The sequence below is a fragment of the Rhinoderma darwinii genome, chromosome 2, assembly GCF_050947455.1.
Source record: "Rhinoderma darwinii isolate aRhiDar2 chromosome 2, aRhiDar2.hap1, whole genome shotgun sequence".
Classification (NCBI taxonomy): domain Eukaryota; kingdom Metazoa; phylum Chordata; class Amphibia; order Anura; family Rhinodermatidae; genus Rhinoderma; species Rhinoderma darwinii.
In genome coordinates, this window is record NC_134688.1 from 42,163,982 (window position 1) to 42,181,901 (window position 17,920).

Below are 17,920 nucleotides of genomic sequence, written 5' to 3' on the forward strand. Positions count from 1 at the left end.
AGACGAGTGGAAGACTGCCTTTAACACACGTGATGGACACTACAAATATTTGGTCATGCCCTTCGGCCTGTGTAACGCTCCCGCAGTATTCCAAGAATTTGTGAATGACATATTTCGTGACCTCCTGTGTCTGTGTTGTGGTGTATCTCGATGATATCTTGATTTTTTCCCCAGATCTTGTGACTCATCAGGGCCATGTCCGCCAGGTGTTGCTTAGATTAAGAGAGAATCATCTATACGCCAAGTTGGAGAAGTGTGTGTTCCAAGAAAAGTCTCTTCCCTTCCTGGGCTACATTATCTCTGATCAGGGTCTCAAGATGGATCCTGAGAAGGTCAAGGCTGTCCTGGAGTGGCCACGTCCCCAAGGCTTAAGGGCCATACAACGCTTCCTGGGATTCGCCAACTTCTACAGACTATTCATCCCCAACTTCTCTTCTCTGACAGCTCCCATCTCCACCCTTACTAAAAAGGGTATGAATGCCAAAGTATGGACTCCAGAGGTGGAGATCACATTTGAAACCTTAAAGAAAGCCTTCACGTCTGCCTCCATTCTGCACCATCCTGATGTGTCTCTGCAGTTTTCGTTAGAGGTGGACGCCTCCTCTATTGGTGCCGGGGCTCTATTGTACCAGAGGGGTTCGAAAGGCAAGACGGTGGTATGTGGTTACTACTCCAAGCTGTTTTCTTCTGCAGAGCGCAACTACTCGATTGGCGACCGGGAGTTACTGGCCATCAAGATGGCTCTGCAGGAATGGAGACACCTACTGGAAGGCGCAGCTCATCCTATCCTGGTCTTCACGGACCACAATAACTTGACCTATCTACAGACGGCTCAACGACTGAATCCTCTTAAAGCCAGATGGTCATTGTTTTTTGCACGGTTCCAGTTCGAACTCCACTACCGACCTGCCGACAAGAATGTGAGGGCCGATGCCTTGTCTAGGTCTTTTGAAACAGAGGACACTGTGGAGCCCCCACAGAATATTATCGATCCCTCCTGCATCTACCCTGTCAACCGTCTGCAGGTTAGAGGCATTCCCCCAGGAAAAACTTTCATACGGCTGGCAGACAGAGGAAGAATCCTTCGCTGGGGTCACTGTTCCAAGCTGGCAGGACATGCGGGTGCCCGTAAGACCCGAGACCTGATTGCCCATCAGTTCTGGTGGCCCACGCTGCCCAAAGACGTCATAGACTTTGTCTCCTCCTGTACGGTGTGTGCAGCCAACAAGGGTCCCCACTCCAGACCAGCCGGTCTGCTCCAACCACTGCCGGTGCCCGAGGCCCCCTGGCGGCATATTGCTATGGATTTTGTTAAGGATCTGCCTCCCTCTGCAGGATGCAGTGTGATCTGTGTGGTGTTGGATCGTTTTTCAAAGATGGCTCATTTTGTTCCCCTGACTGGCTTGCCTTCTGCCGCTCGACTGGCTGACCTCTTCATGCAACACATCTTCCGTCTGCATGGATTACCTCTGCATATTGTCTCGGATCGAGGGGTCCAGTTCACCTCTAAGTTCTGGAGAGCACTCTGTGGCCTACTCGGGCTAAAGTTGGACTTCTCCTCAGCTTATCACCCTCAGTCCAATGGGCAAGTTGAGAGGATTAATCAAATTATGGAGAACTACCTACGGCACTTTGTTTCCAGAAGACATGATGACTGGGTGCAGCTGCTTCCATGGGCGGAGTTCTCTTATAATAATCATACCAGTGAGTCCACCACTTCCAGTCCGTTCTTTATAGTCTATGGCCAACATCCTCGAATACCCCTGCCCGGCTCTACTATGTCTCAGGTGCCTGCAGCCGATTCTACCTTCAGGAACTTTCTGAAAATATGGCAGCAGACACGGTCTTCTATTCTGCTGGCGGTGGACCGCATGAAGAGAAAGGCAGACACTAGAAGACGAGAACCTCCCCAGTTTCTTCCAGGTACAAAGGTCTGGCTGTCTTCCAGGAATATCCGGCTGAGGGTGCCATCTTGCAAGTTTGCCCCCAGGTTCCTTGGACCCTTCGAGATTCTGCTGCAGATAAATCCTGTGTCGTACAAGCTTCGACTGCCTCCTACCCTCAAGATCCCTAATTCCTTCCACGTCTCCTTGCTAAAACCCGTGGTTCTAAACCGCTACTCCAGGACTCCTAGTTCCGCAGTGGCTCCTGGCAGTTCAACCAGAACTTTTGAAGTGAGGGAGATCCTGGCCACCAAGAAAGTAGGAGGCAGGACATTTTACTTGGTGGATTGGAGGGGATTTGGTCCAGAGGAGAGGTCTTGGGAGCCAGAGGAGAATATCGATGCCCCGGTCCTCGTGAAGAAATTTCTTTCCCGCTCTGGTCCCTTAGAGGAGGGGGCGTAAGAGGGGGGATACTGTTACGTCCATGGCCGGGGATCGCCGTTCGAACTCACCCCCTGACGATCCCGGCCATGGACACCTCTCTGCTCGGCATCCTCCTCCCTCTGGCAGGCGCCGGCACTGTCTTTCGGGTCCTCGCGCCGTTCCCCGCAGGGTGCGCACGCCCACGCGTGCACGGCCTTGAAGGGCCAGTACGCGTCCAGCTGCCAGTAATCAGTTATTAGCCCAAATGGCTGCTGGACTATAAAAATGAGCTCTGCCCACTGGTTCCTTGCCTGAGCGTTGTTGTATACCCTAGTCTGTCTTGCTAAAGGTCTCCCAGTGTTTTCCAGTTCCCAGTGTTGCCCGTTCCTGCTGTCTGTACCCTGTATCCCGTACTATCGTTACCTGCTGTAAAAGCCAAGTCGTGTCTTACGCCGCATCCGCGGCGTCACTTGCTGTTAGAGCCAAGTCGTGCCTTCCCGCTGCATCCGTGGCGTCACCTGCTGTGAAAGCCAAGTCGTGCCTTCCCGCTGAATGCGCGGCGTCACCTGCTGTGAAAGCCAAGTCGTGATCCTGCCACTGTCTACTATTGCGTCAGGTACCCGTTTTGAACTATAGACATTGTTTTGTACCTAGTTGGCCAGCTGCTACCCCGCTACGCGGTACGGCCCAGTGGGTCCACACCACGCGCCGTGACAGGGACTCAGTGGTGTGCCTGCTGAACATGGTGGGCGGTTCCCTGGTGAAGGGTGCGGGTCCATCCCAGGTTTTCGCGTGGGCGGTCCTGTAAAACATTTTCCCTTGTTAACCCTCTTCCGGTGAGTTATGAGGCGGTTGCGGTCTCAGTCCAGACTGAGACACCTAATTAGGTAAACAGGGATAACTTGGCTGTGTATGTCTGCTTCGAGGGATCGGTGCCCATCTTAAGCAGGAGGTCAGGAAACAAATAGGGAAGGATGAGTATGTGGAGATGTTCTCCCTCCTCCCCTTGGAGAAGTTCTATCTGGATCAGGGGAAGAGGGGCTAGAGCATAAAAGAAGGAGGAGGAGAAAAGGCGTTATCTCCTGATTCCGCAAATGTTTACCAATTGGTTAATATGGTGAACGTTTTAATTTGCGATTCTAGCTAGAGTGATTTGCGAAAAGACCCCGGAGCACTGCTCGGCCCTTTTATGTTTTATGGATTCTATTGGGGAAGCATATAGGGTGTATAAGGGCCTGGTATGGCTCCGTTATGATAAAGAAGTCACAGTACAGCTGACACTAAGCTTTATGCAGAACATAGTGGAATGTCAAAAACAGCAAAAAAAATCAAGAGAATCAAAAGAAATTTAATAAAACAACACCAGTCCCAAGTGAATATAATTCGTAATGTTGTAGGGGGGTAAGGGAATGATAATGCTGGGAACTCTCTCTGTTATACTCTACTTAAACCCTATACACACACACAAGAAACAGAGTATAGAGCCAAGTATATATGAAAAGAATAACAAATTTTATTAAATACATATAAAAACATACATGTTAAAAAGGTACATGAGTGGAGAGACTCTATATGATATGAACACAGGTAAGTAGGAAAACCAAGTGTATGGTGTGTTTAAAGTCCTTATATTAAGGACATATGAATAGGGCAGTGTGCTATCGTATATAACGTTAGTTGTTTGAGTGTGAGCTGTTTTGTTAAGGACAGAAGTGTCCAAAGGGTGTTTTCTAGAGTAAAATACTCCCAACATTAATAACTCAGATAGCCTTACCCATAATAGTAGTCCTGGTAGCCTGGATACCTGTGTGTAGAACAATAATATGTCATTTTTTATCAAAATTTCTTATTTTCACAGGAAACAAAATACCCCATTTTGTTGCCCAATTTGTCCTTGGTGCGGCAATACCCCATTTGTGGTGATAAACTGCCGTTTGGGCCCATGGGAGGGCTCAGAAGGAAAGTACCACCATTTGGCCTACTGGAGTTTTTCTGGTGCTAAGTCATGTATGCAGAAGCCCCTGAGGTACCAGTACAGTTGAAACCCCTGAGAAGTAACCCCATTTTAAAAACGACACCCCTTAAGACATTCATCTAGAGGTGTAGTGAGCCTTTTGACCCCACAGGTACTGTGTAAAAGATAATGTGCAGCAGATGGGGCAGAGTGAGATTTGCAATTTTCTATATATATATATGGCATGTCCGTGCCCGATATTGTGCCACTGGAGATATACACACCATAAGATGTAATGTGGGTTCTCCCGGGTACAGCAATACCCTACATGTGGCTGTTATTAGCTGCCTGGGCACACGGCAGGGCTCAGAAGGGAAAGATGAGGGGCATAAGCTGTGCGGAGTGTATCAGGGTAAATTAAAAATTAAGGGATGTATGATAAATTCGAAAACAATCTTTCATACAGAGCCCTGGTTTTTCGGGACACGTGTCGCATTCGTATATTGTTTACCTCCTTATCCCCCTCTTTGAGCAGACTCTGCACCTCTTTTGACTTTTTCCCTTCTTGCCAGTTTGGGGAACTTCTCCTGGAAAGTGTTGCCCTGGTACGATGCGTGTGGCCTCGCTTCCGGAAGTACTGGATGCTCCCTATTCTTGGTCCTAAAGATTAGGTTCTTGATAATCACCTCTTGAAATTCCAGGAAAGTTCCCCTCTGGCCTGCACATCGACATAGCACATACGCATAGTACAATGCAATTTGCATGTTGTGCACGGCCAGCTTCTTATACCACACCCTCGATTTCCGCATGTCACTGTAGGGCTTCAGGACTTGATCTGACAAGTCAACCCCTCCCATGTACCTATTGTAGTCCAGGATGCAGTCTGGTTTGGGGGTCTCTATACTGGTACCTCGTACAGGTACATGGGTACTGGTGTGGCCATGTATTGTTGTTAATACAAGGACATCTCTCTTGTCCTTGTACTTGACACACAATATGTTGCTGCTAGATTGTGCCCTGCTCTCACCCCTTCTGAGTGTTTGCCCAAGCAGAGTCTTAGGCTATGTTCACACGGAGTATTTTGGGGGAGGAATATCTGCCTCAAAGCTCCAAACGGAATTTTGAGGCAGATATTCCTCCCCCAAAATACTCCGTGTGAATAGCAATGATCGCGCCGTTTTTCGCCCGCGGCCATTGAGCGCCGCGGGCAGAAAACACGCTTTCTCCTGCCTCCCATTGAAGTCAATGGGAGGTCGGACGCGGAAGCGCCCGAAGATAGGGCATGTCGCTTCTTTTTCCCGCGAGGCAGTTTTACTGCTCGCGGGAAAAAGACGCCGACGCCTCCCATTGAAATAAATGGGAGGCGTTCTCGGGCCGTTTCTGCCGAGTTTTGCGACGCGGTTTCCGCGTCAATAAACTCGGCAAAAGACCCCGTGTGAACATAGCCTTAGGGAGGCCTCTCAGATTTTTCTAGCAGTGCCGCATGCCGCAGGACTTCTGGAAGCGAGGCACTTGAAGAGTGGGACGCTGGTATAAAAATTATCCAAGTAGAGGTGGTAACCCTGGTCCAGCAGTGGGTGCACCAAATCCCACACAATTTTTGCATTAATTCCCAGTAAGGGGGGGCATTCTGGGGGCTGAATACTGCTGTCCTTCCCTTCATACATCCTAAATTTGTAGGTATACCCTGATGCACTCTCGCACAGCTTATAAATCTTTACGCCATACCTTGCCCTCTTACTCGGCAGGTACTGGCGGAATTGAAGCCTCCCTTTAAAATGTACCAGGGACTCATCAATAGAAATACACTTCTCGGGGGTGTATGCTTGGGCAAACCGAGCACTGAAATGGTCTAATAGGGGTCTCAGTTTGTACAAACGGTCAAAACTGGGGTCATCTCGGGGTGGGCACTGCTCATTATCCTTATAATTTAAGAAGCGAAATATTGCCTCATAATGCATCCTGGACATGGCCATACGGTACATTGGGGGTATGGTATAAGATGTCCATGCTCCAGTAGGTCCTAATGGATGGCTTTTTCAGAAGCCCCATGTTCCAGTGAAGTCCCCAGAACTTGCCCAACTCTGCTACATCTACAGGGGTCCACCTGTAGGATTGGGCATAAAATGATGTAGGGTTCTTAGTAATATACTGTTGGACATATAAATTTGTCTGGGAGACCATAAGATCTATAAAGTCATCAGTGAAGAAGAACTTGAAAAAGCCCATTTCACTGAGCCCTGCCGTATAAAATTTTAACTCTGGGATTTTGGGCTCATAAATGTCTGGTGTGGGGGTCCAAATGGGGGCTTGAACTGCGGCGGGGTCATTTCGCTCGGGGGCTTCAACTGCACTGGTGGTCAAGGGGCATCTCCTAGGAGGTTCCTCTTCTTCATCACTGGATGAGGAGGTGGATAAATAAAACAGAGTCTCACCATCCGACGACTCTGTGTCGGAGGCAAGAAATGAATATGCCTCTTCGGCACTAAATGTCCATTGGGACATGTTTGATTGCTTTCCTAACTAGGAGCAATAGGCTGCTACCTAAACCAGCTCAAAAATTGGTGTTTTTATAGAACGAGTGGGCTTCCCTGAGACTAAACCTAACAAGGGCGAGGGTTCCTAACACTAAACCTAACTAGATTTTATTTGAACTTCCCTGAGACTAAATCTAACTATGGCGACTATTCTCTGACACTAAACCTAACTAGATTATTCTGAGCTTCCCTAACACTAAACCTAACTACGGTGACGGGTGCCTGACACTAAACCTATCTAGATTATTCCGAGCTTCCCTGACGCTAAACCTAACTACTGTGATGGACCCCTAACGCTAGATTAACTATGGTGATGGATTCCTGACGCTATACCTAACTATGCTTTTTGACGGTTTCCTGACACTAACACTAATACTAAACTAACTAGATAAATTGTCTAAATTAACAGGTTTTTTTTTCGTTTTTTTTTTTTTATATATTTTTTTATTTTATATGTTTTATAAAGAAAAAAATAATCCCCAGGGACCAAGAAATTGGTCCTGAAGATTAAGAAGTGGTCAGTGATAGGAGATCACTGACCAAAAATGTGGGGGGAACACAAGGAGGAAGGGTAAAGGACTGGGTAGTGGATTGGGGAGGTGGGAAGCAGAAAAAAGTTGTATGTTTTTCACTTTTGTTCACTCTTTTTCTTCTCTCCCTCTACTCACAACCGCTCTGAACGCCTCGCTATCTCCATCTCAGGGCGGGTGCGGCAGGATGTGATGTCAGGGAGAGGAAGTGAAGAGACCGATTACTCACTGACTGACCAATAGTGGCGATTGTGGAGGCGGGACCATCGCAATAGGTCCCGGCGTATTGAGCTGTGATAGCCTGCTGTCGGAAACAGCAGCTGTCACAGCTCGTGCACGCGCCGGTGGAAAATGTTGATGCATTTTCCCTGCGACATAATATTCCGTCGCTGAGCGCGAGCGGGGCGGTCAGGGCGACGGAATATTACGTTGCTGAGCTCGAAGGGGTTAAATACATTGAATACACAGTGTCAAGAAACTTTAATTTCACTTTTTCAATGGTTTTCAGTGACTTAAGTGATAAATTATCACGCTGCAGCAAGTTATCAGAGTCAGGATAAGGATTGCTATATCTGTACATGTCTCCAAACAAAGAAACAAGAAGTTCATCTGCTCACCAGGCCGTCCATGTGTCCAATAAACTCTCGGTGGGCGGATAATTTTCCGGTAACTTTATCCATTAAAATGGAGACGATCCAGAACTTAGGCTACATTCACACGACAGTGAAAAAAAATGGCCATTAAAAACTGATCAACTGTCAGTTTTTCATGGCCGTTTTGCATCATTGTGTCTGCAAATTTTTATACACTTCCAGTCCGTCTATCCGTTTTTAATGGCCGTTTGACATCCATTTTGCATCCGTTTTTCATGGCCGTTAAAAAAACTGATGAATTTCATTTGTCTGGCTTCTTTTGTCCCAACCCCCTGAAAACACCCAAACAAAGGTCATTGTCATGATTGTTTCACAGCCCCCCTAGAGATGATGCCACACAGCCCCCCTGTAGATGATGGCACACGGACCCCCTCTATATGATGCCACACAGACCCCCTGTAGATGATGAAACACAGACCCCCTGTAGATGATGGCACACAGACCCCCTGTAGATGATGGCACACAGACCCCCTGTAGATGATGGCTCACAGCCTCCCTGTAGATGTCACACAGCCCCCCTGTAGATGATGGCACACAGCCCCCCTGTAGATGATGGCACACCGCCCCATGTAGATGATGGCACACAGCCCCCTTGTAGACGATGGCACACAGCCCCCTGTAGACGATGGCACACAGCCCCCCTGTAGATGATGACACAGACACCTCTCCGGAGAAAGCACCACACCCCCCCTCCCTGTGGTAATCTTCCGGGACTCTCTCTGTAAATTCAGGACCGTGCCGAAAAATTTGCTACAGTAGACAACAATGTCCCCTGTACTAGCGCCATGCTACCATAGTAGTGAGCATAACAATATCCGTAATTTTTGTCTGCCTGAATGCCCTACATACTCACCGATGCATGACCATCTACGTCACAAGTGATCTCTAGTCTCACTGGTTCTGCGAAGGCGACGCGAGGACGTCATCTCGTCACCTTCGCAGAACCCATGAGACTAGAGACCACACCAGTAGAGGACGGCGCTGCATCGGTGAGTACGTGTCATTGCGCCGCCGATTACCAGCAAGGAAGCCAATAGTTCCCTTGGCTCTTGAATCCCCAAATCACAGAACCGTTTTTAACGGCTGTTACATGTATTGATAGTCGTTAAAAATTGATCCATTGACTTCTATGGGGGCCGTCTGGCCGTGAAAGCGGCCAAAAATAGGACATGTTCTATTTTTTGACGGCCAATATTCACGGGTGGTTAAAAAAAGGCCGTGTGAATATACCCATAGAACATCATTGTTCTGAAAGCGGACGTTTTTTACTGTTGTGTGAATGTAGCCTAAAACGAAATTCAATAAAATGTATCCTTTATTAGTTCAGATGTTGCCGTCTTTACCTTGACTTTTAACGCATTAAATAAACAATCCCTTATCTTGACTTTTTCAATGGCTTTTGTTGTGTGATATCACGCTGCAACAAATGATATTTTATTTCACATATAGCGAAAAGTAGTAATCCAAAAATAGGTTTGTAACATTTCGGTCTATACATTCAACCTTCTTTAGACACGGATATGCGGCGCTTGTGACCTCGGTCGCTGTTGGGTAATGGCGGCATTATTTTTGGATTACTACTTTTCGCTATATGTGAAATCAAATATCACTTATTGCATAATACCTTGGAGTGCTGAGTTCCCATTTTTTACACATTGGCATGGAAGCCTACTCACGCACACTTGAAACACGGAGTGCTGCGGGATCAAGAAAGTATCACGCTGCAACAAGTTATCAGAGTCAAGATAAAGATGGCTACATCTGTATTACAGTATAAAATCCATCTAGTAACAGATTACACGTTTCATACATTACATGTTCTTAGTCGTAGCCCCTATAACCACACATGCATCTTTCTTCCATGTTTATAAACAGCAGCCCCATGTAACGCCTATATCCAGTGTATGCACAGACAGTCTATCCAGGCAGTAGGAGATAATTAGATGATGTAACAGATACTGCAGCCGCTTATGATGTCACTGATGATGTCATAGGCAGTACTAGCCGTTAGGTTCTATGTGCAGCTGGATTACATATTTTTTACAATTTCTGCCAATGACGTCTGGACCGGGACTGTGATTGACTGTGTGATTGACAGGTAAGATGCAGCATTTTATCATTAATTCTACATGTTACTGGACACATGAAATATATACGCTCTAGAATTCTCATATAAGGCCAGATTCACACTGGACATTACTGCAGAAATTTCTAACCACACCAACACCTCACCACAACTATATGATTGTAGAAGGATTTTTTTCTGGTGATTGTCGGGGGTTGTTTTTTTTTTTTAGACAAACAGTTCAAGTTCCAGTAAAATGTTTCTATTAATGCAAGTAACAACTGAACATTTTACATTCAGATTTCAAGGTTTCATATTTTCTCATTAAAGTTACAACTCAGAGTATGTTCACATGGCCTATTTTCATGGCCATAAACGCCCCGAAAAACATCTAAAACGACAGAGGCTGAACGCCTCCAAACATCTGCGCTTTGATTTCAATGGGAAAAACGGGGGTTTGTTCCGATGAGGCGTTTTTTACGTGGCCGTTTAAAAAAAACTGTAGAAGGATTTTTTTCTGGTGATTGTCAGGAGTTGGGGTTGTTTTTTTTTTAGACAAACAGTTCAAGTTCCAGTAAAATGTTTCTATTAATGCAAGTAACAACTGAACATTTTACATTCAGATTTCAATGTTTCATATTTTCTCATTAATGTTACAACTCAGTACAACAGAGTATGTTCACACAGCCTATTTTCAGCCATTTTCCTGGCCGTAAACACCCCGAAAAACAGCCGAAAATACGGAGGCTGGACGCCTCCAAACATCTGCCCATTGATTTCAATGGCAAAAACTTTTTTTTTTTCCGATGGTGCATTTTACGTGGGCGTTTGATAAAGCGGCGCATAAAAAACACCCTGTAAAAAGAAGTGCATTTCACTCCTTCGGCCGTTTTTGGAGCCGTTTTTCATTGTCTCAATAGAAAAACAGCTCCAAGAACGTTTGTAAAAACGCCTCAAAAAATGTTTGTGGTTTAAAAAATGGCTGAAAATCAGAGGCTGTTTTCCCTTGAAAAGAGCTCTGTATTTTAGAGACGTTTTTTAGTTAAGTGTGTGAACATACCCTTACCATTGTCTGAGAATTGCAGCTGTCAGTAATGTGGAATGTGACTTCTCAGTCGTTTTCAATATGATGTCTAATTTAATTTAATTAAATAGTCTTAAAAAGCTACCGTATATTATCCTAATAAGGCTCAGCAGTAGCCAGGGCCGGCCTTAGGGGTGTGCGACCTGTGCCATTACATAGGGCGCATCCCTCCAGCAGGTGGAACGGGGCGCTGCGCTGGCTCCCTTCCACTGCTTGTGTTTTAGAAGCGGCCGGGCAACTCAGCAGCTGCCTTTCCGCCTGGGTGCTTCTCTCACTGACATCGCGTTTCTAGCAGCGAAAATCGGGATTCCTCTAGGAGATGGGGGCATTGGGGATTGGCATTTGTAAATTGCCCACATTGTGACCCCCCCTAATGTCAGTCATGGACACCTGGGCCTAGGTGTGACTGCAACCTCTTCACCCCTATAGTTATGTTCCCTGGGTTTACACTAACATTACAAAATGTTTTCAATGTCTGACTCGTCCTGTGATAGAAAATGAAAGGTGTGAAAGTAAATATATTATTATTCATTCTAGATATGGGGTTATTTTATGTTTATTCCATTATGTATTTTACAGACATTTATGACATCTGAATATGTGGCACCAGTGACAGCCGACATGCTAGGACATACACTGTATATATGTAAGTATTATAGCAAATGACAACCTATAGAAATTCTATAATGTGATGTCATCTAGAATGTTCCTATAGAGACACATGACAAGACTGTGGGAACAAATTCCCCAATGTTGTTCATCCAGGGCCTGTCTTAGGGGTTACACTGGGTGCATCACCTGTCACTAATGAATGGGGCGCCACTGGTCTTGATGTCTGGGGCACCCATTGCTTGAACACTCAATCCCACTCTTCATGTAAAAAAAGTAAAGGACACTGGTCAGCATGCAGATACAATTCCTTGATAATGGATTACATTACAGTGTGGCAGACAATACTTGTCTGGCAGTGTTATTTGGGCACTGTATGATTGCAGTATTTGAGTACTATATTCTACGCCATAAAGCTGAATTCAGACGCTGCAGATTTGCTGCGCGGCAAAATTCACAAGTGTTACAGGTGAATAGTTACAGTCTCAAAAACTCATCCACATGTAGCAAAAGTAAACGCTGGGAATTTTGCTGCAGCTTTATATTATTATTATTATTATAGAAATGCTCCATAAAGAAGATATTATGGTATTAGTAATATATAAGGGACTTGTTATTTATGTAATTTCCTAATACACATTTGGCTTATGGGGGAGCACACAGTGCACACAGAGTGTCTACATTACCAGTACTGCAGTCTTTGCGCCACCATACAGGTCCGTCCACATGAAGTTGCTGTGTACATGAGCCCTAATGTACATTTCCTTCATTGTTGGGTGGTCTATACTGAGTACACGTCTGTCTGGAGAAATAAAACTACACAATTATTGTTTTTTCCAGAACACCTTAAGATCGGCTGCCTGCTGCCAGGGGGACTCTCTGAAGCAATATTTCATCTATGCAAGGTGCGTCTCTTATTAGTTACTATATGCAGTATCCACCAATACCCTCCACAGTTAGAATGACACTTTTTGTATGTCCTGGGTCAGAATGCCCCTTTTTAATGGCCCCACAGTAATGAAGCCCCCTTTTCTAAGCCCCGACTCAGTCCTTTTATCCCCCATATTAATAGTGCCCCCTTTGCTCCTATAAAATAAAAAATTATACTCACCTAATAGACGACCAACCGGGTCAGACATTTCGCTTCCTCCCTGCGCCGTTATTGTTTGTCCAATTTCAGGGGTGTATGGAGCCCCAGAGCTGTGGGCCACCCCAAATCCCTGGACCCCAGCCGGTCATCCTATTTACCCCTTTGGTAATTTTACACTGGTTGGGGACTGGACTCTGTTCTAGATAGAAATGTTGCCATTGATTGAGATTTGTCCTAATACATTGTCTTTCTTTCTCCTAGAATTAATTCCTCATAAGAGTTAATGATAACCACGTCCCAGGAGGGCAGATCAAAGATTAAGCAGAGCCCTCCACCTCACATCACATAACGTTCTACATTCAGTCGGATGTATTCAGTAGGAGAGTCCAAGGTCAGTGTATTTTATTAACTGCATCTCTAAATGATCACATAGTGTGTATTACTGGTCAATACTGAAGAGGGCACTACCACCATAGATGGCCTGGGCACCCTCAACTTACACTGCCGATCCGGCATTTAGGGCCCAAACCTATAATATAAAAAAACAGAAAGATACAATCCCTAGTTTATTGACTGGGTGATGTTATTTGGGCACTGTATGATTAAATTATTTGGACACTACATGGTGCATCATAAGGGGGAGGACGTCACAGATACTGCACATGTCACCAATAAACCTAAGGCCGGCCCTGGATGTGACACAATAGCTGCCACGTGACATGCCATCCACACGGACATGACCGCTGTGGCCTAGCAACTAAAGACAACAGAACCACCAGCGCAGGAGCCACAGGGAATTTAAAAAATGAGTAGGGACAATTTGTTATTTTTAGCCATATGCGGCTTGGACTAAGATTTATGAAACTGTCAGAGAACCCCTTTAATAATTATTTTGTTTGTTGAATCCAGAAATCCAATTTACCATTTCCTACTCTCTCTACTCCAGTCGAAAAGACTCCACAAAAGACAAATTAGAAGTTTTCCATTAAGGATAAGATTATATAGAAGAATAACAATAAGCTCCTGGTCCCTGATACAAAATCTATACCAGGGTTCTCCAACTATTATATGCCATTATAGTGCTGGTGTTATTTGTGTGGCAGAGGGGCATTGGACTCGCCCTGTGATAGAAAATGAAATGTGCGAAAGTAAATATATTATTATTCATTATAGATATGGGGTTATTTTATGTATGTGCATTAAACCCATTATGTATTTTACAGACATTTATAACATCTGAATATGTGGCACCAGTGACAGCCGACATGCTAGGAGATCCACTGTATATATGTAAGTATTATAGCAAATAACAACCTATAGAAATTCTATAATGTGATGTCATCCAGAATGTTCCTATAGAGACACATGACAAGACTGTGGGAACAATCTCCCTGATGTTTTCAATAGGCTGAACATATATTTGTTGATATGATGAACCATACTAAGCGCACGTCATAATATCTTCACAGTTTATACTTTTTGTTCCAGAATTTCTTGAGATCGGCTGCCTGCTGCCAGGGGGACTCTCTGAAGTAATATTTCATCTATATGCGGTATGTCCATCATTAGTTACTATATACAGTATCCACCAGTAGCTCTGTACATTGAAAAAGTAATGAGCGGGCAAAATGCCAAGAAAGGCGTAGCAGTGGGGAACCTTGGATAGTTGGTAGGAATAGGCATAATGTAAGTTAGGGGTATCTTTGTCCAAAATGCTGGCCGCATGGCTCGGTTTGGGACTGAACGTAGGTGTAAGGTAATTGGGTGAGGGAGTGTAGGGGGATTTTAGACAGCTTTGGTCTGCCAAGAACATTTGCGATGTGTCAAGGCCTGGATGAAATAGACAAGGACTTAAGTGAGTTTCATTACACAGTCATAATCTGCAGGCATAGGTGATAATGGACACTGGCAGAATGTTTTTATATTTACAGCACTCAAGCGGAAAGCAATGGAAGGTGCCAGGATATTGCCACGTATAGAGCCCCCACAAGTCATGCAGCACAAGGACCTGGACTTGGGGTGTACTGGATTGTTTGGAGCAAATGGCATCAAGGAAGCAAGGCAGGTATCCTCAATGGTATCATTCTAGCAAAAATTTGAGGGAACATGGCACGATGATGGGCCAAGTGCCAGGATCCTTGCACAGGGATCCAGGGTCGATGAAGGCAGCAATATCCCAGTAGGGCCTCATAATCTCAACATGGGAGAGGGACACCTTGGGGTTGCCAAAATGTTTAGAACACGGGGTACTGGCACAATGTTTGGAATTACAGGAGCAGCGCATCTGGATCTAAAGAGAAGCAGAAGAAGGCAACAGTAGCTGGTTGAGTCTGATTCTGATCTGTCAGATGATAATAAGTGGTCTTATGTTGGGGATAGATGGGCTAATGGGCAAGACGTTTAAGATGCTGAAAAAAATGTTTACGCAGGATAAAGTAAAAAGGTAAAAGCGAGGAGGCGTGATACCGAAAGCCAATCCTTTACTGGAAAGAGGGGGTAAAGTTTGGGGCCAGGAAACATGTTTGTTGATTTCTACCTACACACACTTGTCCCAGGAAATGTTGGGAAACATAAGGGAGGAAAGGCTTGTCTAGTTTTTATGATGTCTATGGAAGATTTTGTTTAGTATTGCAGTGTTATGGTGGTGGAGCAGGACCCCCTTATTGATCAGGTGCCAATAAAAAGGGATGGTGCCTGTGAAGCAGGCTGGTAAGTATAAAAAAAATACATCTGTCGCATCTAAAAGAGGCATCAGTAAACGATAAAATAGACAAGGATTTGAGTGAGTTGCATCATTAAAGCAGAATCTGCAGGCACGGATGACAATGGATACTTGCAGAATGTTTTTTGTGCCTACAGGACTCAAGTGAAAACCAGTGGAAAGGACACGGATAGGGCGTCCACGAGGCATGCAGCACAAGGAACTGGACTTCTGATGTAATTGACTGTTTGGAGGAGATGGCGTACATTTGCGAAGAATGTAGATGGCTTTCGAAGCGCGTAAGCAGTCTTGTATCATCACTTCAACATGCCGTGTGGTTTATAAAATGTTTTTCTAATAAAGTCATCACATTGTCATGAGGATCGCTGGACCGTATTTTCTTCTGTTTACTGTATATTTATTGGACAGTGCTAACGCCATACAGCCCTCCCTGTAGAGAACGCCATACAGCCCTCTTGAAGAGAACGCCATACAGTCCCCCTGCAGAGAACGCCATAAGCCCCCCCTGTAGAGAACGCCATACAGCCCCCTCTGTAGAGAACGCCATACAGCCCCCCCCCTGTAGGAAACGCATTACATTCCGCCCCTGTAGAGAACGCCATAGAGCCCCCCCTCCTGTAGGGAACGCCATACAGCCCCCCCTGTATGGAACGCCATACAGCCCCCCTGTAGGGAACGCCATACAGCGTTCCCCCCCCTGTAGGGAACACCATACAGTATCCCCCCTCCCAAAAAAATGCGACCTACAGTGTGTCCTACAAAATACATGTATCCCCTATCCACAGGATAGGGGATACATGTGTGATCGCTGGCAGCGAAAGCTGCTTCTATCCTCTCCTCAGGGTCCCCGGCAGTCACTGACAGCCGGAGACCCGACATTCAGCAGCCCGATCGCGCGGGCAGTAAGTTAAAACCGGAGTCGTAAAAAGTCTATGGCTCGGGTTTTAAGGACCCTGACCGTTGGCCGTAAAAATACAGCCAGCGGTCGGGAACCAGTTAATGGCAGAGCGGGGAGATACCTCCCTGCTCTGCCGTAGTGTTCAGTGGCGTCCCGCTGTAGTAGCCATAGCGGCTGCCAGCGGAGCCTCCGGCCATGGTGGGGGCCCGTGCCGGCGGGCGACACGGGCCCCCTCATGCCGCGGGCCCCGTAGCAGCCGCTACAGCTTCTACGGCGGTAGTTACGCCACTGCTCAGTACATATATACAACACCCAAAAAAATCTCAGTGTTATGACTGCGGACCTCTGTCGCTCACCCTGTGATGAACGGCCGCGACCGCAGCTTCCTGGCCACCTCCCCAGAGACCACGGCTGGCGCGGCCTTCCCTTCCTGGAGTGTGCGAGGAGTGCCTTCAAGGGCCAGCGTGCGCGCTTCCTAAAAGTTTTCTATCCTACCCCAGTGCACCCTGGATTATAAAAAGGTCTCTGCCCTTCCACTCCTTGCTTGAGCGATGTTTGTACTTTTCCCATGTTTGTATTGCAAAGGGTCCCTTAGTATTTTCCTGCTTGATCCCAGAGTTCCCGTTCCCTGCATCCTATTTCCTGTATCCCTTGCTGTTTCCTAACTGTGCCTGCCTTTTATCAGAGTCGTGTGGTACCGCCGGCTGGATATGCCACGTCTGTGTGTCATCTACCATTCCTGCTGCCATCCGCTTCGTCTGGCGCAACCTGCCACACCTAGCCCTATCTGAGCCGGAGCCCACGGCCTAGTGGGTCCACATACGGATGTAGCCATCTTTAACTTGACTCTGATAACTTGTTGCAGCATGATATCACACAAAAATAATTGAAAAGGTCAAGATAAGGGATCTTTCCACTGTGTATTTAATGCGTTATTAGTCAAGTTAAAGTCAGCTACATATGTTCCCTAGATTGTGACAGTACGCTCAGGCCATGGAACCCGCTGGCCAGCCTAAGACCACAGTTCAGGTCATACAGACGGATATGCGTGACCTATATGCACGTCAGCAATTACTAAGGGGTGGACCCCAATAGTATACTATATTGTATCTATATGCACGTCAGGATCAACTCCTCGTGGCTGTAAACTCCATCATCGCCCGACTGGATCAACTCCCTGTTCCTTCCCCAGAGACTGCTGCCGTTCCACTGTCTAATACTCCTACTGTCTGTTTTCCGGATCCACAGTTGCACTGCCTCTTTTTCCTCGCTATGACTGCGTGCTCACCATTTCTCCTCTGATGAGGCCAAGGTAGCGTTCATTATTTCCCTCCTCGCTGGCAAGTCCCTCGCATGGGCAAACCCCATCCTGGAATGACAGGGGCCCAAATTTTCGGACTTAGCCCTGTTCTTACAGACTTTTTGTGACGTGTTCAAGAAGCCAGGTCGAACATCCTTAGCAGCAGCCACTC

The 17,920-nt window shown here is 46.1% G+C and overlaps 1 long non-coding RNA gene across 2 annotated transcripts; it reads left to right on the forward strand.

Moving 5' to 3' along the window:
* The first annotated feature begins 9,994 nt into the window (after nt 1–9,994).
* Nucleotides 9,995–15,558, forward strand: LOC142740501 (uncharacterized). Of its 2 annotated transcripts, XR_012880736.1 has the most exons (7): nt 9,995–10,078; nt 11,709–11,775; nt 12,579–12,643; nt 13,090–13,219; nt 14,052–14,118; nt 14,317–14,381; nt 14,760–15,558. It is a non-coding gene; the product is annotated as an uncharacterized LOC142740501 (long non-coding RNA). The 2 variants fall into 2 exon arrangements; XR_012880735.1 differs by lacking the exon at nt 14,760–15,558 and having other exon boundaries at nt 14,317–14,644.
* The last annotated feature ends 2,362 nt before the right edge of the window (nt 15,559–17,920 follow it).